This window comes from Rattus rattus, chromosome 3 (genome assembly GCF_011064425.1).
Source record: "Rattus rattus isolate New Zealand chromosome 3, Rrattus_CSIRO_v1, whole genome shotgun sequence".
Lineage (NCBI taxonomy): Eukaryota > Metazoa > Chordata > Mammalia > Rodentia > Muridae > Rattus > Rattus rattus.
In genome coordinates this window covers 86020079-86044273 of record NC_046156.1, presented here as the reverse complement: position 1 = coordinate 86044273, position 24195 = coordinate 86020079, and the positions used below count along the sequence as shown (strand labels likewise).

The window sequence follows — 24195 nt, the reverse complement described above, 5'->3', positions numbered from 1 at the left end:
AGAGAGAGAGAGATTGTGAGGCAATAGATATGCTTAAACTGATTTTAAAAAATAGAATACACTGATATATAGAAATACCATGCAGTACCCTGACATAATTACAATATTATGTTAGATATCAGTTAAAACTAATCTAGTCTGAGTATTTAAGACATGGTCATGTTCTTTGTGAATTGGTGCTTCCATTCATATTTTCACATAGGTGTCTCTTATTTCCTTAGTTATCATGGCATAATTCCTGCACAAATTATTAGTACATTCTGCGGGCCTCAAATGCTCTGTGCACACCCAACATCACTCACTCAATATTCATGACTTGTTGAACTTAGCTATTCATTATATGGGATTATATAATGAATATATATACATATATATATACATATATATATATATACATATATATATATATATATATATATATATATATATATATCTGAGTTCAAATTCCTTGCATCGACACCTGTGTGCCCCAGGCACAGCAGAGGCAGAGACAAGTAGATCCCTGGAGCATGGTGACCGAGGAGTCTAGCTGAATTGATAAGCTCCAGCCTCAATGATAGGTCCTGTCTCATCTACACCCACACACACGCACACATACACATGCACACACACTATACATGACACATTTTAAAAGTTAAATTTAAGATGTATCGGAGCTGGAGAGTGTGTACTGCTCTTATAACGGAACTGAGCTCCCTTTCCAGCACCAGCACTGGCTGGCTCACAGCTGTCTGTAACTCAGGCTCCAGAGGATCTGATACCCTCTTCTGGCCTCTGCGGGCTCCTGCACTCACAGGTGCCCACCCCACCCTACCTGACACGCACAGAATTAAAGGTATGTTTTGAAGAGATTAGTTTGGAAGTGTGAGTCTAATGTTGGAAACCCACGAGGACTAGGACTCAGCCTGCCTCAGTGCAAGGGAGCGACAGATGGAGGCCTGCAACCAGAAAGGCAAGATAAAGGCCCTCCCAGATTCCTCCAAGGTACCTGTGCGACTCTAGTTAGCACTCTGTGTCCCTTCTCTCCCCTGCTAGTGAGGAAGGATAAGAACGAGTGAACAGCAAATTCTGCCCAGGAAACAATCTCACAGCAGAAAGCCACACCAAAGGGAGCCAGCCTGGCTCCTCGCAAACCTTTGTGTAAAGCTCTTGCGTTCCTCTACTAACCCCACCAAAGGGTGCTGTCTCTTTTGGCAATAGTCTAACAATGTATTTTGTCTGAATGACTACACTAAGTAGTCCATGCAGACTGTACCTACCTAACTTGTTTTCAACGAGAATGTGCTAAAGAAGCAACAGGACTTTAAACTTCTTCCACTATTCCACAAGGGGGCAGCAATTACCGTGGCCTAAGTTTCTTATGTGTGGCATTCATGAAAGCTTCATTAAAGGTCTTGTGAATAGAAAGTGTTCTATTTTTAAAATTATTAAATTAAAAGCAGAACAATGCACAAGAGAAAGTAAACTGAAATGTACTGCTACCAATGCCAAGTAACCAGAGCTTCCAGGGACTAAGCCACTACCTAAAGACTATACATGGACTGACCCTGGACTCTGACCTCATAGGTAGCAATGAATATCCTAGTAAGAGCACCAGTGGAAGGGGAAGCCCTGGATCCTGCTAAGACTGAACCCCCAGTGAACTAGATTGTTGGGGGGAGGGCAGCAAGGGGGGGAGGATGGGAGGGGAACACCCATAAAAAGGGGGGGGGAGGGGATGTTTGCTCAGAATTAGGAAAGGAATAACACTCGAAATGTATATAAGAAATACTTGTTAATTAAAAAAAAAAAAGAAAAAAAATGTACTGCTACTAATTTATATGTACATGTGCATATATAGTATGAATGTATACATGCTAGTATATATAAGTGTATATTAGTATTATTATGTACTATCAGAATATACCAACATATTATATACTAATAATATATGCTTATATATAAGTATATCAGTATACATATATAACACATATATCTATATACATATTACTTATAATATATCTATTTACATATTATCATATACACAACATATAATATGCTATATATTATATATTTATATTCATATTTATATATAATATACATATACACTAATACTAATTATATTATAATTATATATTATATTTATAATATATATTTTTTAAAATTTTTTTATTAGATATATTTCTTTACTTACATTTCAAAGGTTATTCCCCTTCCTGGTTTCCTGTCCATAGCCGCCATTCCCTCCCCTCCCCCTTTCCCTCTCCCATACAGGTATCCCCCTATACATCTCCCTTATTGCCCTCCTCATATTCCCCTGCACTGGGGGTCCAACCTTGGCAGGACCAAGGGCTTCCCCTTTCCCTGGTGCAGTTGGAGCACTGGGTCAGTCCATGTATAGTCCTTCGGTAGTGGTTTAGTCCCTGGAAGCTCTGTTTGGTTGGCACTGTTGTTTTTATGGGGTTGCAAGCTCCTTCACCTCTTTCAGTCCTTCCTCTAATTCCCCCTAAGGGGATCCTATTCTCAGTTCGGTGGTTTGCAGCTAGCATTGACCTCTGTATTGGACATGCTCTGGATGTGTCCCTCAGGAGAGATCTATATCCGGTCCCTTTCAGCATGCATTTTTCTAGCTTCATCAATCTTATCTAGTTTTGGTGGCTGTATGTGTGTGCGTGCGTGTGGTGTGTGTGTGTGTGTGTGTGTGTGTGTGTGTGTGTGTGTGTGTGTGTGTATGTGTGTATGTGTCACATGTGGGTCAGGCTCTGAATGACCATTCCTTGAGTCGCTGCTTTAAACTTTGCCTCCATATCCCCTCCGATGGATATTTTTCCCCCTTTTTAGAAGGAGTGGGAGCATCTGGATCTTGGTCATCCTTCTTATTGAGTTTCCTGTGGTCTGTGGATTGCATCTTGGGTAATTCGAGCTTTTTGGCTAATATCCACTTATCAATGAGTGCATACCATGTGTGTTTTTCTGTGATTGAGTAACCTCACTCAGGATGATATTTTCCAGTTCTCTCCATTTGCCTATGAATTTCATGGTCATTGTTTTTGATAGCTGAGTAGTACTCCATTGTGTAGATGTACCACATTGTTTGAATCCATTCCTCTGTTGAAGGGCATCTGGGTTCTTTCCAGCTTCTGGCTATTATAAATAAGGCGGCTATGAACATAGTGGAGCATGTGTCTTTGTTGTATGTTGGAGCACCTTCTGGGTATATGCCCAAGAGAGGTATACCTGGGTCCTCAGGTAGTGCAATGTCCAATTTTCTGAGGAACCATGTAAATATATATATATATATATATTATAATTGTATATTATATTTACACATATATTTAATGATAATTACATATTGAGCTCTTCTTGTGCCCCTGACCCTATTTCTTTCTCTCTATTCACTACCTTTTGAGCCTGAGATCTCATGTACCCCAGGTTAGCCTTGAACTTGTTATGTAGCCAAGGCAGGTCTTGAATCTCTGATCCTCCTGCCTCTACCTTCTGAGTGCTGGGATTATTGCTACACCTGGCTCCTGGTCCTTCTCTCTTCTCTCTCCTCTCTGTCGCTCTCTGTCTCTCTCCCTCTCTGTCTCTCTGTCTCTGTCTCTTTCTTTTCTTCTTTTTTCTTCCTTCTTTTCTCTTTCTTTCTAACATTCTCTTCTTCTCTTTCTCCTTCTTCTATTCTTTTATTTCTTTCACTTTTATTTCTTTTTTCCTGTATGAGACAGGAGCTTACTACGTATAGGCAGGTTTGGAACCATGACTCTTCTTGCTTTGTCTTGCCAAGTAGTGGAATTACAGTATCACAGTATGTAGTATCATGTTCAGCATGGGGAAGAGTGTGTGTGTGTGTGTGTGTGTGTGTGTGTGTGCGCGCGCGCGCATGCGCGCAAACGCGCGTGCTCGCGTGTGATTTATAGAGACAAAAACAGGGTGTCCTAGTTAGGGTTACTATTTCTGTGATGAAATACTATGACCAAAAGCAACTTGGGGAGGAAAAGGTCTATTTGGCTTACACTTTCACACTACAGTCTATTTGAAGGAAGTCAGGGCAAAAACTTAAACAGGGCAGGAATCTTAAACAGGGGAGCAGAACCCAGGGGAGAGTGCTGCTTACTGGCTTGCTTTTTGTTTTATTTTGGTTTTCGGTTTTTTGGGACAGGATTTCCCTGTATCACAGCCCTGGCTGTCCTAGGACTCACTTTGTAGACCAGGTTGGCCTAGAACTCACAGAGATGCGCGTGCCTCTGTCTCCCAAGTGCTGGGATTAAGGCATGCACTATCACCCCTGGCCAGCCTGCTTTTTTTTTTTTTTTGGAGCTGGGGATCGAACCCAGGGCCTTGCGCTTCCTAGGCAAGCGCTCTACCACTGAGCTAAATCCCCAACCCCCAGCCTGCTTTTTTTTATAGAATCCAGGACTACCAGCTCAGGGCTGATTAATTAATCATTAATTATGTGATTAATTATGTAATTAATTGTCCCCATCATTAGTTTAAAAGTGCTCTACAGGCTCGTCTACAGCCCACTCTTATGGAGACATTTTCTCAACTGTGGATCTCTCTTCTCTGATGACTCTAGCTTGGGTCAAGTTGACGTAAACCCAGCCAGCACATGGGATCTCACTATGCAGTCCTGGCTGGTTTAGAACTCACTATGTAGACCAAGCTGACCTCAAACTCACAGCCATCTGCCTGTCTCCTCCTCCTGATTGCTGGGTCTAAAGTTGCTACCACACACGTCCTTAATCAGATTTTGGCTTTACTTCCTTTTTTTTTCCTCTGCAGCAAAGAATGGGAAACACTGTCCTCAAATTTATCAGCAATTCTGGATTGAACATACTCTTAAGCCCTGTAATTTCAGGCAAAGCTACATTTAAAAAATCAAAGGAAAGAATGCCAGAGACGTTTTATAATGGAGACATCCCTACGGAAGTGAGATAGGCACTTAGTGTAGCCCAGGTTGGGCTTGAACTTGAGAGCCTCCTGCCTCTTGAATGCTCCTGGGTAACAGACATGAAATATAAGAACAGGATGAGGACAAAGGGCGGGACCAGAAGGAGGCCTACAATTGCCTTGGTGCACACTGATTTGCAGTGGGGCCACCTGCTAGTTGTTACCTGTTCAGAATCTTCCAGGCTTTCCTGAGCTCCTGAGGGGGAACTTGAATCCATGTAACACCTACCATCTTCCGGGGACCATATTAAAACATTCATATTAAACTACTTGTGCTTTGCAAGAGTTGATGTCAAAGACTCAAAAGGTCAAAGACATGACTCATCTATAAAAATAGAACGAACAGTGTCAAAAAATGCTCTGGGCTCAGTGAATGAAGGACATAGTAAGACTGCAAAGTTAGCATCCAGGAGCACTTGAAAATCAAGAGCTTACATACCTTACCAGGAAAGAAACAATGAACGTGTCCTTCAGATGATACAATTACTTATACAGTTATAACTTGTTTTTTTCTCTGCTGGACAGAGGTCTACAAATTAACATGTAACTTCAAAACGAGGCCCTGATCTAATATCAAGAAGCAGAATTACGGCCAGATGTGGTGCCTTAATCTCAGCAGTGGTGAGGCAGAAGCAGTCAGGTCATGAGTTCAAGGCCAGCCAGATAGTGAGACCTAGCTCAAAAAACAAAAACAAAAACATAAATAAACAAAATAAGGGGTTGGGGATTTAGCTCGGTGGTAGAGCGCTTGCCTAGCAAGTGCAAGGCCCTGGGTTCAGTCCCCAGCACCGAAAAAAAAACCAAAAAACAAAAAACAAAGTGGACATGATGGTCCTCTCTATTATAGTTTGTCTCACCCCTTTCTCAGTAGACAGAAACCATTGGGGCCAGTGGCTATGTCTGTTATTTTGGTCATCATGACAAACACAGAATACAAAACACGCAGTGGCAGGTACTTGGGAAGAAATGCTGCTTTGGCTGAGCTAAGTTTTCAGGAATGTTGGCACTGGGTTAGTGGCGGTCTTCCTAGATCTCTCCACATTCCAAGGGATGTTAAATTGTTTCCTAGGAATGACACATTATTACAAGCTAAACGCCATGACAGAAATTCATTTGTGAAGAGCTCTGTAGTCTAGAGATATAAAATCCAGGTGTTGGAAGTGCGTGCTCCTCTGATGGCTCCAGCGAGGCCTTGTCTGGCTTGTCTTTCTGAAGCCTCGCTTCCTCACCGTGGCATCCCATCCCCCACCCCATCCCGTCGCACCCGTGTATCATTCCTCCTTGTGGTGTGTGTTTGTCTCTGTCTCTTCTGAGAAACATTCCTGTGCTAGATGCAGAACCCACATTGCTTTGACTTACATATTAAAGATGCCACGCACTATTTCCAAATAAGGCCACATTTACAGTGCCGGAGCGGACGAGGAAATACCTTTATGGAAGACAGAATTCAGCCTTTGCTCGTGCAGGCTTTGGAGCTGTACTGGCTGGTTTTGTGTGTCAGCTGGAGTTAGCACAGAGAAAGGAGCTTCCCTTGAGGAAATGCCTTCAAGAGACCCAGCTGTAAGGCATTTTCTCAATTAGTGATCAAGGGGAGAGGGCCCCATTTTGGCTGGTGCTGTTCCCCGGCTGGTAGTCCTGGGTTCTATAAGAAAGCAAGCTGAGCAAGTCAGGGGAAGCAAGCCAGTAAGCAGCACCCCTCCATGGCCGCTGCATCAGCTTCTGCCTCCAAGTTCCTACCTGGTATGAGTTCCAGTCCTGACTCTCTTTGGTGATAAACAGCCAATGTGGAAGTGTAAGCTGAATAAACCCTTTCCTCCCCAACTTGCTTCTTGGCGGTGATGTTTTGTTCAGGAAACCCTGACAAGTCAGGAACCTTAAGGTTTTTGTTGTTTTGTTTTGTTTTACATTGGTGTGTGTGTGTGTGTGTGTGTGTGTGTGTGTGTGTGTGTGTGTGTGTGTAAGTCAGAGGACAACTTTGCAGAAGTTGATCTCTGTCCACAATGTAGAGTTCTGAGGCTCTGCACAGGATGTCTGGTTTGGTGGTGATAATCATTCACTGAGCCATCCTGACATGGTTGCCAGGAGTCTTGAGCACAGATTCTTTAAATTATTTAATGAGATGGTTCTCTCTCTCTCTCTCTCCCCCTCTCTCTCTCTGTCTCTCTCTCCTCCCTCTCTCTCTCTCCCCCTCTCTCTCTCTCTCTCTCCCTCTCTCTCCCTCTCTCTCTCTCTCTCTCTCACACACACACACACACACACACACACACACACACACACGGTCATGCTTCATAGCTTCATAGCTTAGACTAGCTTTAAACTCAAACCTCACTCTCCTGCGGGCTAGCAATGCAGGTTCACACACTTGGCTCAAAGATCGATTTCTTTTCTTCACTTTGGTAAGAGTAGGGACCCTGTAGAGTTCTTCCTTCATGCTAGGAAGGCACTGTTGTTGGATGGAGCCCCGTCCCAGCCCTCCCTGAGTCTTGCCTGCATGTTCACAGGGTGCCCGGAAATTTCTTCCTAGCAAGACAAGCTTCAGAAGCTGATCTCAGCTATTTTGCCTCCTTTTCTCCTGCTATCTCTGGTTCCGATAGTAAATCCCTTTCAAGTTCCCTGAGATACAGTCCCCGACTTTGCCAGGTTCTGGTAAGCAGAACCTTATCTCTTGCAGCTACTTCTAAGGTTTTGGTATCTTTCCAGGAGACCAGTTTTTCTGGGATTCAGGCCAGGATCTGCTTTTGCCAGGGCACCCAGGAGCTGTCAGGGCCAGGTGAGTGATGTGACTGCATTAGTCAGGGATCTAGAGAGTAACAGAATTTATAGAACGAGTCTCTCTATATAGAGGAAGGAAATTTATTAGAACGACTTACAGGCCGTGGTCCAGCTAGTCTAACAATGGCTTCTATGTATATAAGGTCCATCATTCGATAGTTGTTCAGTCCAAAAGACTGGATGTCTCAGCTGGTCTTCGGTATATGCCAGAATCCTGAAGACGTAGGCTCTAACGCCAGCAAAGGAATGGATGTGCTGGCAAGACAGCAAGCAGGCAGAGCACAGGCTTCCTTCTTCCGTGTCCTTACATGGCTTCCAGGAGAAGGCGTGGCCCGGATTAGAGGTGGGGTTTCCCACCTCAAAAGATCTAGATTAAAAGGGTGTCTTCCTACTTCAAAGATCCAGGTTAGAAATAAATCTTCCTATTTCAAACTAAGCAAAAAAAAAAAAAAAAGAAAGAAAAAAAAAAGAAAAATATCCCCATAGGTGTGCCCCAGAGTTTTGGGTTTTAGTTAACTCTAGCTGTGGTCAACTTGACAAGCAAGGATAGTCATCACTGGGAGGTACCAGATAAGAGAGAGGGAACAGACACCCTAGTCTGATGGGAAACATGGTCCAGGGAGCTGTTCTTTCTCATGGTTGGCCTGGCACTTATGAGCTATGGTAAATGAATTTCTAACACAGGTCAGAGTCAGTGACTTACACCACCCATTAAAGTGTGAGAGAGGGGGAGGAGAAAGCAGTTGTCTTTCAGATTCTAAACAAATCCTTCCGTGTAACCTAACACTGCTGACTGTTGGAAACAAGTAAGTTTTGATTTTCTTTTTCTATGACAAATATGTTTCCTTGAAGAGACTTCGAAGAATTATCAAGTGAACAGATTGTCAAGTGTCTGGTCAACTGTCATCAGCAGCACAGGGTGTGGTGCTCCAAATGCATTTCTAAAAGTTGTGGATCCACTCTCACATTTGAAGACTTAGCATTTAAGCTGCTCCCTGGAACTTTAGAAATCGTAAAGATACTGTTTTGCTACATTCTATAACACTGCTATATTTTAACTAATAACTCTTTGCATTTTGAACTCTCCTCAAATGCCGAGGCCTTTTCTCTCCTGAAACTCATATTTCCAGGTAATTCTTCCATATAATTACATTTTAAGTAACTTTTATAATGTTTATTCTGTCCTTCCCTGCAAGAAACAAAATTGGTGGGTTATTTCTCTGCTGCCGAGACGAGCCAATTCAAGCAAGACTAGATAGAATACTCTAAAGGCAGATTTATTAAGAAGCTGCTCTCAGGCAGGTGAGTTCGATGTCCCCAGCACAGAGAGAAGGTGAAGGGAAAGGAAAAAAGGAGGAGGGGGAGGAGGAAGAGAGGAAGAAGAGCACACAAAATGTCAGGATTATTTAGAGGGCAGGGTACACCAGGAAGGGACTAAGTGATGCTAATGAACCCTGGGGGCCAGGCCTGCTCTAATATGTAAAATTATGCTCTTCAGTCCCTTGCCCAGAGGTCTGGAAACCAAACAGAAATTAATCGAAATTTTCTATTGTCTTTTTAGCCAGGTGGTGGCACACATCTTTAATCCCAGTACTTGGGGGGCAGAGGCAGGTAGATCTCTGAATTCAAGACCAGCCTGGTTCTACAAAGTAAGTTCCAGGGCAGCCAGGTCTACACAGAGAAACCTTGTCTTGAAAACAAACAAAAACAAACAAACAAGGGGCTCGAGGGATGGCTCAGTGGTTAAGAGCACTGACTGCTCTTCCAGAGGTCCTGAGTACTTATATATAATAAATAAAGGGTTGGGGATTTAGCTCAGTGGTAGAGCGCTTGCCTACCAAGCGAAAGGCCCTGGGTTCGGTCCCCAGCTCTGAAAAAAAGAAAAATAAATAAATAAAAAATAAATCTGAAAAACAACCCAAAACATAAATAAATTTTAAAAGTTGTCTTTCTGACCCTAAAGTATTGAGCTAATAAAATTCTCTCTCTCTCTCTCTCTCTCTCTCTCTCTCTCTCTCTCTCTCTCTCTCTCTCTGTGTGTGTGTGTGTGTGTGTGTCTGTGTGTGTGTGTCTGTGTCTGTGTGTGTGTGTGTGTAGCTGCTGTTCATGCATGAATGGAGATCAGAATAGGAATTGGTTCTCTCCTTCAACCATATGGGTCCCAGGGACAGAATTCAAGTCATTTAGTTTGAAGACAATCACCTTATCCAAGGATCCAGCCCAATTATTTTTAAAATGTTGGATGTGGAAGTCACTGACTTGCTAGACTGGTTGCCCAGGAAGCTCTAGGGGTCACCCTGTCCCCATGGTCATGAATGCACACCACCTTGAGTGACTGGGATTTGAACTGGGAACCCTATGCTTGAATACCAAGCCTTTTTTTACTGACGGAAACATGAACTTTTTTTTTTTTTTGTATGAACATAAAAACACAGAGAAAGGAGAAATTACAGTTGATTCTGCAAAAAATAAAGTCATCAACGGAGACCTGCACACATGTGCTGGTAAGCTAGAAGAAATGAACGGATTCTAGAACACATATAAGACAGAACCATAGAGAAACAGGATCTAAACGAACCAAATTAGTAACAAAACCAAATCGGCAATAAAGTCTCCTAGCAAGAAACCACGGAGGCCAGATGGTTTCACTACTAAATTCTACCAAACATTTAAAGAAACAATGCATTTCTCTTCAAAATTTTCATAAAAGGGGTTGGGGATTTAGCTCAGTGGTAGAGCGCTTGCCCAGGAAGCGCAAGGCCCTGGGTTCGGTTCCCAGCTCCGAAAAAAAAAAAGAACAAAAAAAAAAAAATTTTTCATAAAAATTGAAAAGGAGGAAATTCTAAACTCAGATCTCCAAACCAGTCAATACAGAAAAGAAAACATTGCCCAGGACTGCTGATGAACAAACACGCAAAATCTCTCAGCTGAGTATTGGCTCCATGGCATAAAACATAACCCACCGTCATTATTCTCCACAAGATTCACCCCATGGACACAGAGGCGCTTTGCTGCGCAGATCAATACTGCGATGAGTCACATCGGCACAAGGAGGGGTGAAGCTGGCTGATCATATTGACACAGGAGAAGCATCTGTCAAGATCCAACAACCTACATTTAAAATGGAATAAATTAGGTATAATATAGTTATGTCAAAATTTTAACCCAGAATTGCTCCTGTCTAAAGGAAATACAGGGACAGAGTGGAGCAGAGACTGAAGGAAAGGCCATCCAGAGACTGCCCTATCTGGGGATCCATCCCATATGCAGCCACCAAACCCAGACAACATTGCTGATGCCAAGAAGTGCATGATGACAGGAGCCTGATACAGCTGTGTCCTGAGAGGCTCTGCCAGAGCATGACCAATACAGATTCTCAAAGCCAACCATCGGACTGAGCACAGGGTCCCCAATGGAGAAGTTAGGGGAAGGACTGAAGGAGCTGAAGGGGCCTTATCTGACGTCAATGGGAGGCCCTTGGTCTTATGAAGGCTTGATGCCCCAGTGTAGAGGAATGCTAGGGTGATGTGGCAGGCAGGAGTGGGTGGGTGGGTGGATGGGGGAACACCCTTATAGAAGCAGGGTAAAGGGAATGGGATGGAGGGTTTGCAGAGGAGAAACAGGGAAAGGGGATAACGTTTGAAATGTAAATAAATAAAATATCCAATTTTAAAATATTAATAATAAAATCATAAAATCTGTCAAAAAAACCCCACATCTAACAAGCCTGCTGCTAACATTATATTGAGGGGAAAAGGCGAAAGATTTCTCTTTAAGAGATGAAATTGGGGGTGAGGAGAGGTGACTGGAAACTTAAGTGCGCCACAGGCTGCTGGAACTGGAACCCAGAGTGCAGCGACCCAGGGAGCCGACTTCTAGCCTGCATGTCCAGCGTGATGGCTGTGGACATAGAATACAGCTACAGCCCTATGGCTCCTTCTCTACGCAGAGAACACTTCACCTTCAAGATCTCCCCAAAACTGAGCAAACCACTGAACCTTGTGTTCAGCTGGGCAGCAAGGGTGAAGCCCGCAGAATGGTGGACCCCCACAGTGCAGGAGAAGAAGATGAAGAAGCGAGTGCCCTTGCCCGACAACCAGGGCTGGCCCTGACAATGGTGAAAGTGTTCTCGGAATTCGATGGATGACCCACTCGATATTCCGTTTAACATCACCGAGCTCCTAGACAATGTCGTGAATCTGAGGACAGAAGAGAGTGAGAGCTTTGTTTTGAATTTTCCGCAGCCTTCTGCAGATTACTTAGACTTTAGAAATCGACTTCAAACCAGCCATGTCTGCCTCAAAAACTGTGCTGAAGGATAGAGCCATCGCGGGCCCGTGAAGGTACAGAACCTGGCATTCGAGAAGGTTGTGAAGATCAGAGTGACACTTGACCCCTGGAAAAGCTTCACAGACTTCCCTTGTCAGCATGTGAAGAACACTTAGGCTGATTCAGACAGGGACGTGTTTTCTTTTGACATTGGCTTACCCAAGAAAATTCACCCTTATGAAAGAATGGAGTTGCGGTGTGCTACAGTGTAATGGCCAGGCGTCCTGGGACAGCAACAAAGTCAAAACCTACAGGATCTTCCGGGCTGAACTCCAATCCACTCATAGAATGATTGAGCTGTGCAATGGACCGGATTTTGGAATCTCTTTTGAGCAGTTTGGGAGCCCTCGGTGTTCCTTTGGCCTGTTTCCAGAGTGGCCTAGTTATCTGGGATATGAAAAGCGGGGGCCCTGTTACTAGTGACTGCAGTCGACAGTCTGTGGCTCTGATCAAGATGGAGGCGAGAACGCAAGGCCAGAGGGAAGCCGATCTGCCATTAGGCGTGGTTTTTGAAAAGACAGGATTCTGTTCACTTTTTTCTCAAACCGGCAAGTCCAGCGTGTTTCCGTCACACCTGGTTTCTTGCTCAGAGGAGAGGAGGCGTGCTGATCCTCTGTGGTATCTGGGTTGGCCACAAGGGAATGCACCGGATGGTGCCAGAGGGTCTGGAGAGGAGCCATGCTGGCAAGGACAGAGGAAGCTGGCCTCCCTTCCATACTTAGACTTTGAAAGTCACCCAGAAACCAGTCTCCAGCTTTTTCTAGCCTCACCACTGACCTCGAGGTCCTGCCCTGCCCATGGCTTTCCATGTGTCTCCTTCAGTCCACATGTACTCAAAGGGAGTCACCTCAGCTCTGTGACATACTGGCCTGATACCCCGCAGCCTCATAAGAGGGATGGGGGAGGGGGCAGCCGTTTTCTGTGCAAGTTCTTTCTACACCTCCTCCCCCTACACAGTCTATCCAGTGATCTGGACAAGAGAGTCAAAGCAAATTCGTAGCTTGTGTCTGAGATAGGCATCCTTCCCCTCTCTTCCTGACCCTCTTTTATACTCCAGCAGAGACCAACATATTAATTACCAGAAGGTTATTGGTTCCTGTGTGGGGCCACAGGGCACAGCACCGGGACGGGGTGGGACAGTCTGAACTTTTAGCTTTTTCTCTTGGACTTTGGGGAGCTTTCGAAGCACTCAGTTTCACCCAGAGTTACCGGAAGACTCAATGACAAGATCCAGTTCCGCTTGCCTAGTCAGTATGTGAGCTGCTTTTGTTTGAGAGAGTCATAGCTCTCATGTTTCCTGGAGTGTCCACTTCAATGCCTTGTCTGAGACTTTCAAATAGCAAGACTAGCATATTCTCAAACCCTCCAGAACATTCTTAGCTTTGTTTGCAGTATACAGTCATATTCAGGATGCTTTATGGACACCCAAGGACATTGATTGGGTGCATTTATTTATGGTGTGTATTATAAGAGGACAGGGAGAAAAACCTCACCAAGTTTTTCTATGTTATTTTAAATGTTTGTCAACTCTGAGGGATCAGATGAATTTTTCTTAACCATATTGGATTGCAGTGCGTTATCATACGCTAGTGTGAGACTCCTGGAACTCTTACTGTTGGGTGAACCCCCAAACCCTGAGATTTTTCTCTAGGGTAAATTAAAATTATAGGGGAATTTGGAAACTACTTTACATGCATATTTGTAGAAATCTAGGGGTGTTGTTTTGTTCTAGGAGTTTGGTAAAAGATGTCTGTTTAATGTTCGTACTGAACTGATGTTCCCTGAGACAAGAAGGAAAGGCATGCAGAGTCTCGTGGATTCAGAGGGGCCACTGGCTGAAGCCCCTTGCCCCTTGGCTTCACAGGTTAGCATCAGGCAGATAGCAAATGTTTCTGATCCTAGCGTGTGTGGTTTATATTTTTTTAACTATGATTATCACATATTTATTAGTGTGTATATGAAAGACAGGTTTTCCACATGATTATCTTATTCATAAGGATTATACCATACATTCAGATATTTTCATGGCAAAATCAGAGGTAACAGTGTTTGATAGATTATATGGTTTATAGAATGCCTCAGGTTTTATTGTCTTGGTGGAACAGATTTAAATAGATAATATAGTTTATGCCTTAGCTTAGGATTCTACGTAAAAGATGGACACTAAGCGAAAGACATATATGATACAAAATAGAATTTGTTGAGGATATACTTGTCTAAGCTAATGATAAAAACACGTGGTATGTTTCCTAAACTCAATTTCAATTTGTTACTGAACTGAAAACTAAGATGATATAAATAAGAATTCATATTCCAATATGACAGACACTCTATAATATTTCCTTTTGTTTTTTGGTCTGCTGTATTTTATTTTAATTTTTTCCATCTTTATTAAATTGGGTATGTCTTATTTACATTTCAAATGTTATTCCCTTTCCTGGTTTCCAGGCCAACATCCCCCTAACCCCTCCCTGTCCCCTTCTATATGGGCTTCCCCTCCCAATCCTCCCCACATTACCACCCTTCCACCAACAATCACGTTCACTGGGGGTCCAGCCTTGGCAGGACCAAGGGCTTCCCCTTCCACTGGTGCTCTAACTAGGCTATTCATTGCTACCTATGCAGTTGGAGCCCAGGGTCAGTCCATGTATAGTCTTTGGGTAATGGCTTAGTCCCTGGAAGCTCTGGTTGGTTGGCATTGTTGTTCATATGGGGTCTCGAGCCCCTTCAGCTCTTTCAATCCTTTTCCTGATTCCTTCAACGGGGGTCCTACTCTCAGTTCAGGGGTTTGCTGATGGCATTCGCCTGTATTTGCCATATTCTGGCTGTGTCTCTCAGGAGAGATCTAGCATCCGGCTCCTGTCGGCCTGCACTTCTTTTGCTTCATCCATCTTGTCTAATTGGGTGGCTGTATATGTATGGGCCACATGTGGGGCAGGCTCTGAATGGGTGTTCCTTCTGCCTCTGTTCTAAACTTTGCCTCCCTATTCCCTCCCAAGGGTATTCTTGTTCCCCTTTTAAAGAAGGAGTGAAGCATTCACATTTTGATCATCCATCTTGAGGTTCATGTGTTCTGTGCATCTAGGGTAATTCAAGCATTTGGGCTAATAGCCACTTATCAATGAGTGCATACCATGTGTGTTTTTCTGTGATTGGGTTACCTCACTCAGGATGATATTTTCCAGTTCCAACCATTTGCCTATGAATTTCATAAAGTCATTGTTTTTGATAGCTGAGTAGTATTCTGTTGTGTATATGTACCACATTTTCTGTATCCATTCCTCTGTTGAAGGGCATCTGGGCTCTTTCCAGCTTCTGGCTATTATAAGTAAGGCTGCGATGAACATAGTGGAGCACGTGTCTTTTTTATATGTTGGGGCATCTTTTGGGTATATGCCCAGGAGAGGTATAGCTGGGTCCTCAGGTGGTGCAATGTCCAATTTTCTGAGGAACCTCCAGACTGATTTCCAGAATGGTTGTACCAGTCTGGAATCCCATCAGCAATGGAGGAATGTTCCTCTTTCTCCACATCCTCACCAGCATCTGCTGTCACCTGAGTTTTTGATCTCAGCCATTTTGACTGGTATGAGGTGGAATCTTAGGGTTGTTTTGATTTGCATTTCCCTTAGACTAAAGATGTTGAACATTTCTTTAGGTGTTTCTCAGTCATTCAACATTCCTCAGCTGTGAATTCTTTGTTTAGCTCTGAACCCCATTTTTTACTAAGGTTATTTGTCTCCCTGCAGTCTAACTTTGTGAGTTTTTTGTATATTTTGGATATAAGCCCTCTATCAGTTGTAGGATTGGTAAAGACCTTTTCCCAATCTGTTGGTTGCCGTTTTGTCCTAACAACAGTGTCCTTTGCCTTACAGAAGCTTTGCAGTTTTATGAGATCCCATTTGTCTTGGTGTTTTGTTCAGGAAATTTTCTCCAGTGCCCATGTGTTCGAGAGTCTTCCTCACTTTTTCTTTTATTAGTTTGAGTGTGTCTGGTTTGATGTGGAGATCTTTGATCCGCTTGGACTTAAGCTTTGTACAGGGTGATAAGCATGGATCGATCTGCATTCTTCTACATGCTGACCTACAGTTGAACCAGCACCATTTGCTGAAATGGATGGTTTTGGTTCCTTTGTCAAAAATCAAGTGACCATAGGTGTGTGGGTTCATTTCTGGGTCTTCAATTCTATTCCACTGGTCTACTTGCCTGCCTCTGTACCAATACCATGCAGTTTTTAATCACTATTGCTCTGTAATACTGCTTGACTTCAGGAATAGTGATTCCCCCGGAAGTCCTTTTATTGTTGAGGATATTTTTAGCTATCCTGGGTTTTTTGTTATTCCAGATGAGTTTGCAAATTGTTCTCTCTAACTATGTAGAATTGGATTGGTATTTTGATGGGGATTGCATTGACTCTGTAGATTGCTTTTGGTAAAATGGCCATTTTTACTATATTAATCCTGCCAATCAATGAGCATGAAGATCTTTCCATCTTCTGAGATCTTCTTCAATTTCTTTCTTCAGAGGCTTGAAGTTCTTATCATACAGATCTTTCACTTACTTGGTTAAAGTCACACCCAGGTATTTTATATTATTTGGGACTATTATGAAGGGTGTCGTTTCCCTAATTTCTTTCTCGGCTTGTTTCTCTTTTGTGAGGAGGAAGACTACTGATTTATTTGAGTTAATTTTATACCCAGCCACTTTGCTTAAGGTGTTTATCAAGTTTAGTAGTTCTCTGGTGGAACTTTTGGGATCACTTAAATATACTATCATATCATCTGCAAATAGTGATATTTTGACTTCTTCCTTTCCAATCTGTATCCGTTTGATCTCCTTTTGCTGTCTGATTGCTCTGGCTAGGACTTCGAGAACTATATTGAATAAGTAGGGAGAGAGTAGGCATCCTTTTCTAGTCCTTGATTTTAGTGGGATTGCTTCAAGTTTCTCTCCATTTAGTTTAATGCTAGCTACTGGTTTGCTATATATGGCATTTACTATGTTTAGTCTTTCCAGGACTTTTAACTTGAAGGGGTGTTGAATTTTGTCAAATGCTTTCTCAGCATCTAATGAAATGATCATGTGGTTTTTACCTTTCAGTTTGTTTATATAGTGGATTACATTAATGGTTTTCCGTATATTAAACCATCCCTGCATGCCTGGGATGAAGCCTACTTGATCATGGTGGATGATTGTTTTGATGTGTTCTTGGATTCAGTTTGCCAGAATTTTATTGAGTATTTTTGCATCAATATTCATAGGGAAATTGGTCTGAAGTTCTCTTTCTTTGTTGGGTCTTTGTGTGGTTTAGGTGTAAGAGTAATTGTGGCTTCATAGAAGGAATTTGTTAGCGCTCCGTCTGTTTCAATTTTGTGGAATAGTTTGGATAATATTGGTATGCGATCTTCTATGAAGGTCTCATAGAATTCTGCACTGAACCCATCTGAACCTGGGCTCTTTTTGGTTGGGAGACCTTTAATGACTGCTTCTATTTCTTTAGGAGTTATGGGTTGTTTAAATGGTTTATCTGTTCCTGATTTAACTTTGGTACCTGGTATCTGTCTAGGAAATTGTCCATTTCCTGCAGATTTTCAAGTTTTGTTGAATATAGGCTTTTGTAGTAGGATCTGATGATTTTTTGAATGTCTTCTGATTCTGTTGCTATGTCTCCTTTTTCATTTCTGATTTTGTTAATTTGGACACACTCTCTGTGTCCTCTGGTTAGTCTGACTAAAGGTTTATTTATCTTGTTGATTTTCTCAAAGAAACAGCTTTTGGTTCTGTTGATTCTTTGTATGGTCCTTTTTGTTTCTACTTGGTTGATTTCAGCTTTGATTTGATTATTTCCTACCGTGTACTCCTCCTGTGTGTATTTGCTTCTTTTTGTTCTAGACCTTTTAGGTGTGCTATCAAGCTGGTGATATATGCTCTCTCCGGTTTCTTTCTGCAGGCACTCAGAGCTATGAGTTTTCCTCTTAGCACAGCTTTCATTGTGTCCCATAAGTTTGGGTATGCTGTACCTTCATTTTCATTAAATTCTAAGAAGTCTTTAATTTCTTTATTTCTTCCTTGATTAAGTTATCATTGAGTTGAGCATTGTTCAATTTCCATTTATATGTGGGTGTTCTTCCCTTATTGTTATTGAAGACCAGCTTTAGCCCGTGGTGGTCTGATTAGACACATGGGATTATTTCTATCTTTCTGTATCTGTTAAGGCCTGTTTTATGACCGGTTAAATGGTCAATTTTGGAGAAAGTACCATAAGGTGGTGAGAAGAAAGTATATCCTTTTGTTTTAGGATAGAATATTCTATAAAATATCTGTTAAGTCCATTTGGTTCATAACTTCTGTTAGTCTATGTCTCTGTTTAATTTCTGTTTCCATGATCTGTTCATTGATGAGAGTCGGGTGTTGAAATCTCCTACTATTGTGTGAGGTGCAAAGTGTGCTTTGAGCTTTAGTAAGGTTTCTTTTATGTATATAGTGCCTTTGTATTTGGAGCATAGATATTAGGATTGAGAGTTCATCTTGGTGGATTTTTCCTTTGATGAATATGAAGTGTCCTTCCTTATTTTTTTTTGATGACTTTTGGTTGGAAGTTGACTGTATTCGATATTAGAATGACTACTCCAGCTTTCTTCTTCAGACCATTTGTTTGGAAAGTTGTTTTTCAGCCTTTTACTCTGAGGTAATGTCTGTCTTTGTCTCTGAGGTGTGTTTCCTGTAGGCAGCAAAATGCTGGGTCCTCATTACATATCCAGTTTGTTAATCTGTGTCTTTTTATTGGGGGATTGAGTCCATTGATGTTGAGAGATATTAAGGAATAATGTTTGTTGCTTCCTGTTATCTTCATGTATGGAGGTGAGATTATATTTGTGTGCTTGTCTTTTCTTTGTTTTGTTGGAAAATGATTAGTTTCTTGCTTTTTCTAAGGTGTAGCTTGCCTCTTTGTGTTGGGCTTTACTATTTATTATCCTTTGTAGGGCTGGATTTGTAGAAAGATATTGTGTAAATTTGATTTTGTCATGGAATATCTTGTTTTTTCCATGTATGTTAATTGAGTGTTTTACTGGATATAGCAACTTGGGCTGGCATTTGTGTTCTCTTAGGGTCTGTATGACATCTTTCCAGAATTTTGTGGCTTTCATAGTCTCTGGTGAGAAGTCTGGTGTGATTCTGATAGGTCTACCTTTATATGTTATTTGACCTTTTTCCCTTACTGCTTTTAATATTCTTTCTTTGTTTTGTGCATTTTTTATTTTGACTGATATGTAATGGGAGGAGTTTCTTTTCTGGTTCAATCTATTTGGAGTTTTGTAGGCTTCTTGTATGTTTATGGGCATCTATTTCTTTAGGTTAGGGAAGTTTTCTTCTATGATTTTGTTGAATATATTTACTGGTCCTTTGAGTTGGGAGTTTTCACTCTCTTCTATATCTATTATCCTTAGGTTTGATCTTCTCATTGTGTCCTGAATTTCCTGTATGTTTTGGGCCAGTAGCTTTTTCCATTTTCCATTATCTTTAACAGTTGTGTCAATAATTTCTATGGAGTTTTCTGCTCCTGAGATTCTCTCTTCTATCTCTTCTATTCTGTTGGTGATGCTTATATCTATTTCCTCTCCAAGGTCTTCTACTTGTTTACTTGTGTTTTCCTGCATTTCTCTAAAGGAGTTCTTTATCTCTTTCTTAAAGTCCTTCATCATCATGGTCAAATGTGATTTTAAATCTAGATCTTGTTTTCTGAATGTGTTTGAATATTCAATGTTTGCTTTGGTGGGAGAATTCGGCTCTGATGATGCCATGTATTCTTAGTTTCTGTTGCTTGGGTTCCTGTGCTTGCCTCTCACCATCAGGCTGTCTCTGGTGTTACCTTGTTTTGTTATTTCTTTCTTTCTTTTTTTTGGTTCTTTTTTTTTTTCGGAGCTGGGGATCGAACCCAGGGCCTTGCATTTCTTAGGCAAGCGCTCTACCACTGAGCTAAATCCCCAACCCCTGTTTTGTTATTTCTGACAGTGACTTGACCATCCTATAGGCCTGTGTGTCAGGAGTGCTATAGACTTGTTTTCCTGTTTTCTTTCAGCCAGTTATGGGAACAGAGTATTCTGCTGTCAGATATGTAATCATTCCTGTCCACTGGCTTTCAGCTGTCCCTGTGGGCAGGAACTAGAAGGGCCTGCCCCTACTTCTCCTGGTTCCCTGTGTGCAGGGGGCCCAGATGGTGCTAGGCATCAGAAATGTGGCAGATAGCAGTCTCCTCTGGTTTCCCAGGCGTGTCTGACCCTCTGAAGCGTGGTTTATATTTTATCTTAACGTTTTCACTTTTGAAGTTTAAAGTGTTTTGACTTTTTAAATGTTATTTTCTATGATATCTTTAAAAAGGATGATGGAATAGGGCAGGATATAGATTTCTATGACTTTTATTTACTATTTCTTGCAGTTAGGCAGGAGAAGGAAATAAAATATCTCTGAATTGGAAAGTCAAATTGTTGCTGTTTGTGAAGGATGTGGTCTCTCTTACCTAGAAAGCTACAAATAATCCACAGAAGAATTGTTAGAACTAGTAAGTTTCACCAAGTCGTGTAAAACTTACAAAGTTTTACACACACACACACACACACACACACACACACACACACACACACGGGTTAGAACTAGTAAGTTTCACCAAGTCGTGTAAAAGCAAGCAAGATAGAGCAGTGCATGCCTGACATTGCCTCACTCTGGAGATCAAAGTGGGGGATGTAGAGTTTAAAGCCAGCTAGATTCCACAGTGAGATCCGGGTACTTGGGCAACATTAAAATAAAAATTGAAATGAAAAGCAACATACAAAATTCATAACACTGGCTGTAGGTAGGCAAAAGTAGACCACCTACAAAAGAAATCAAGAAAGTTATTTTATTTGTAAGAGCTGTGAAGGGACCTCAGAGAAGGCTCAGTGGTTAAGAATGCTTGCTTCTCTTTCGGAGGATTGGAGTTCAGTTTCCAGGACCTATGTTAGGCAGCTCCAAACACTTGTAACTCCAGCGTCAGGGGATCGAGTGCCTCTTCTAGTCTCTGGGGACACACACACACACACACACACACACACACACACACACACACACACACAAGTTCACAAACAAAGAACTTAAAAACAAAATTCTCTAATCTGACTTTAAGAATAAAAAGTACATTTAATCAAACATTTCTTTAAAAGATACATACATATGGTCAACAAGGGCATGAGAAGTACCTGCAACCACTAAGCACTAGTGAAATGCAGATCAAAACCACAGTGAGACATTGCCTCATCCCAGTTGGAATGACTAGTACCAAAGACCAAGCATAGCAAGTTCTGGCAAGGGTGCAGAGGAGTGAGACACTTACATACTGTTTGTGGGTGAAATTAGAGTTGTCATTATGGAAAATGGCACATACGTTCCTCAAAAAATTAAAAAACAGGGCTCCCGCATGATCCAGAGTACCGCCATGGCTACCTACTCAAAGAAAATGAAGCAGCCACACCTGAAGAAACATCTCATTTCTACGATATGGAGCCAATCCGGGTGTGCAAAAGGAGATGAATTGATAAAGAAAATAGGCCACGCCCAGAGTTAGTAATATTCTGCCTATAACAAGCATGAAGTGAGGTCTAGGGAGATAATGTCAGAAAAAGTGCTTGCTAGACAATGCTAAAGAGTTTGATTCCCAGAAGCTGCATAAAGAGATACAGGTCCAATGATGAGTGCATGTTATCTCAGCACCAGGGAGACAGAGACAGAAGGATCTCTAGGGCCACTGGCCAGCCAGCCTAGCCTAATCAGTCAGCTCAGACCAGAGAGAGACTCTGTCTCAAAAAAAATGTGCACAGTACCTGAGAGATGCACCTGCATATATGTATGCTCACAACTGCACACACACACACACACACACACACACACACACACACACAAGGGTTAAGTACTGTCACTGTGATAAACTGCTAAGTGAAATAAGTCAGATATAGACAGAGAACATACACATGTAAGAACTTAAACGTTCACTTCATAGAAATTGAGGGTAGAGCCGTGACTATCAGATGCTGGGAATAGCTTTAGGGAAGGAGTGTTGACAAGTACAAAGGAGCAGTTAGAGCAGAGGAAGAAGTTCTAGGGTTTTAATGGCACTCGAGGGTGACTTCACACAATGAAAGTGAACTCCTAAAGGAGGCAATGTTTCTCTTAAATGATAGGGTTTGAAACAGTAAATAGGCTGAGGTTTGAATGTTACAGAGTGTGTACACAGATTTAACTTAAAACAACCTTTTCGTTCTTTCCAATGGTCTGTGTGTCCGTGTGCATGTCTGTACATTTGCAGGTGCCTCTGGAGGACTGATGGGGTCCCTGGGGTTAGCGTCCCAGGCGTTTGTAAGCTGCTCAATGTGGGTGCTGCGAATTGAACCTGGGCCCTCTGCAAAAGCGGTCTGAGTTCTTAACTGCTAAGACAGTCTCCAGCTCCTAGATGGGAATCTAAACGCCACGAGTTACCCCATAAATACATGTAATTTTCCCATGTCAATTAAAAGGATAGAAAATTAAAATCTCTTTCAGGTTGAAGCACTGTAACCATTCTTAGCACAGAATAAAAGTCATAGATAGTTAGCCAGGTGTGGTAGTGCACACCTTTAATCCTAGCACTAGGTAGGTAGAGGCAGGTGGATCCCTGAGTTGGGGGCAAACCTGGGCTACAAAACACATACCAGGACAGGGTTACACAGAGAAACCCTGTTTCAAAGAATGATTAAACTATTGTAACTAGTAAGTTATAAAATGTAAACAGTTGTTCGGAATTTAGTTTCCAGTGCGGCAGCTGCCTCCCTCTGGTTATCCCTTCATTTATAATCTGTGATTCCTCCGTGACTCTAGTCACACAGATAAGTGTGCTACAGTGTAACCGGCAGCAAACACAGGCATGACGCTCAGCAACTTCTGAATTATGTCCTAAGAGATAAATAGAGCAAGTTATCTATTAAGGCAGTAAGTCAAAACGCTACTTTCTCATTACTTAATTTGCAGTGATGCACTGTAATTAGCAGCTGAAAATATTACTTATAAGAAAGACTATCACACAAAGTATGCTCAGTTGCTGATAATCAGATGCCAAATGGACTAAATAAGAAGGATCCCCACTTTTTTTCTTTTTAGATATTTTGGTTGTAATTTTTAAAATACTCACTTATCTTAAAAAACAAAACAAAATGTTGTAAAAATATAAAAAATAAAAGGGTATCTTCTATCCCCACTAGGTCTACACCGTAGTGCCCCAAAGTATCTGCTGGATATCTTAAGTCTCAGTCAGCAAAGCCTCTCACCCGCTTTGCTCCATCCCATATCACACTGCGGAAGGCCTCTCCCTGAGCCGTCAGCAATTTCTCTACCTATCTAGTTCCCAAGGCAGGTTTCCATGCCAGAAACACACATCCCAACTCCATGGTGGCCCAGACCAGCTGCCCCACACTCCATTACACTTAAGTCTACACATGAAAGAACACAAAACACAATAACCTTTGACCCAATTGATAAGATATAATTGCCCACCTAAACATACAAAGCCCTGTACACATCCATCCCTTAAGAACATTCATAACAACCAGTAAAGGTACAGTGTGGAATCTTAACATCAACTTCCATATTGTCCCGCTGCAGCTTCTCCCTCTGTCCCTCTTATGTCTTCCTCCTTTCCGTTCCAGTCTCCTCTTCTTCCTTCAAACTTTTCTTCTGTCCGTCCTTCCTTCTCCTCCAATGACAGGCCTCCTTTTATCCTGTACCTGCCCCTCACCTGTATTTTACAAATTCAATAGGGAGAAGTTTCTAGTGAAGTCACCTGAGTCCTGAGTACGAAACTAGGCAGCCGTCCTTGGGGGCAGTGGAATTAGCATCAAAATACAGATAACTCCAGGGCACACCACAGCAACAAAACAAAACAAAAAAATAACCTTTTTCTATGATCCTATCACTCGGGAGTCTGAGGCAAAAGGACCTCCACAAGCTTAGCTAGCCTGGAGTTCCAGGTCAGCCTGGGATACAGTTAGACTATGTCTCAAAATAAACCAAATTACTAAAGTTCGTGCATGTGTGTACATGTGTGTAATAAAATACACAGCCCCAGTTAGGCATGATGGCACATGCTTACGATCCCAGAACTCTGTA

General features: G+C 42.1%; 1 pseudogene; it reads left to right on the top strand.

Moving 5' to 3' along the window:
- The first annotated feature begins 11597 nt into the window (after positions 1–11597).
- On the top strand, positions 11598–12450 carry LOC116895470 (annotated as a pseudogene).
- Positions 12451–24195: the final 11745 nt, after the last annotated feature.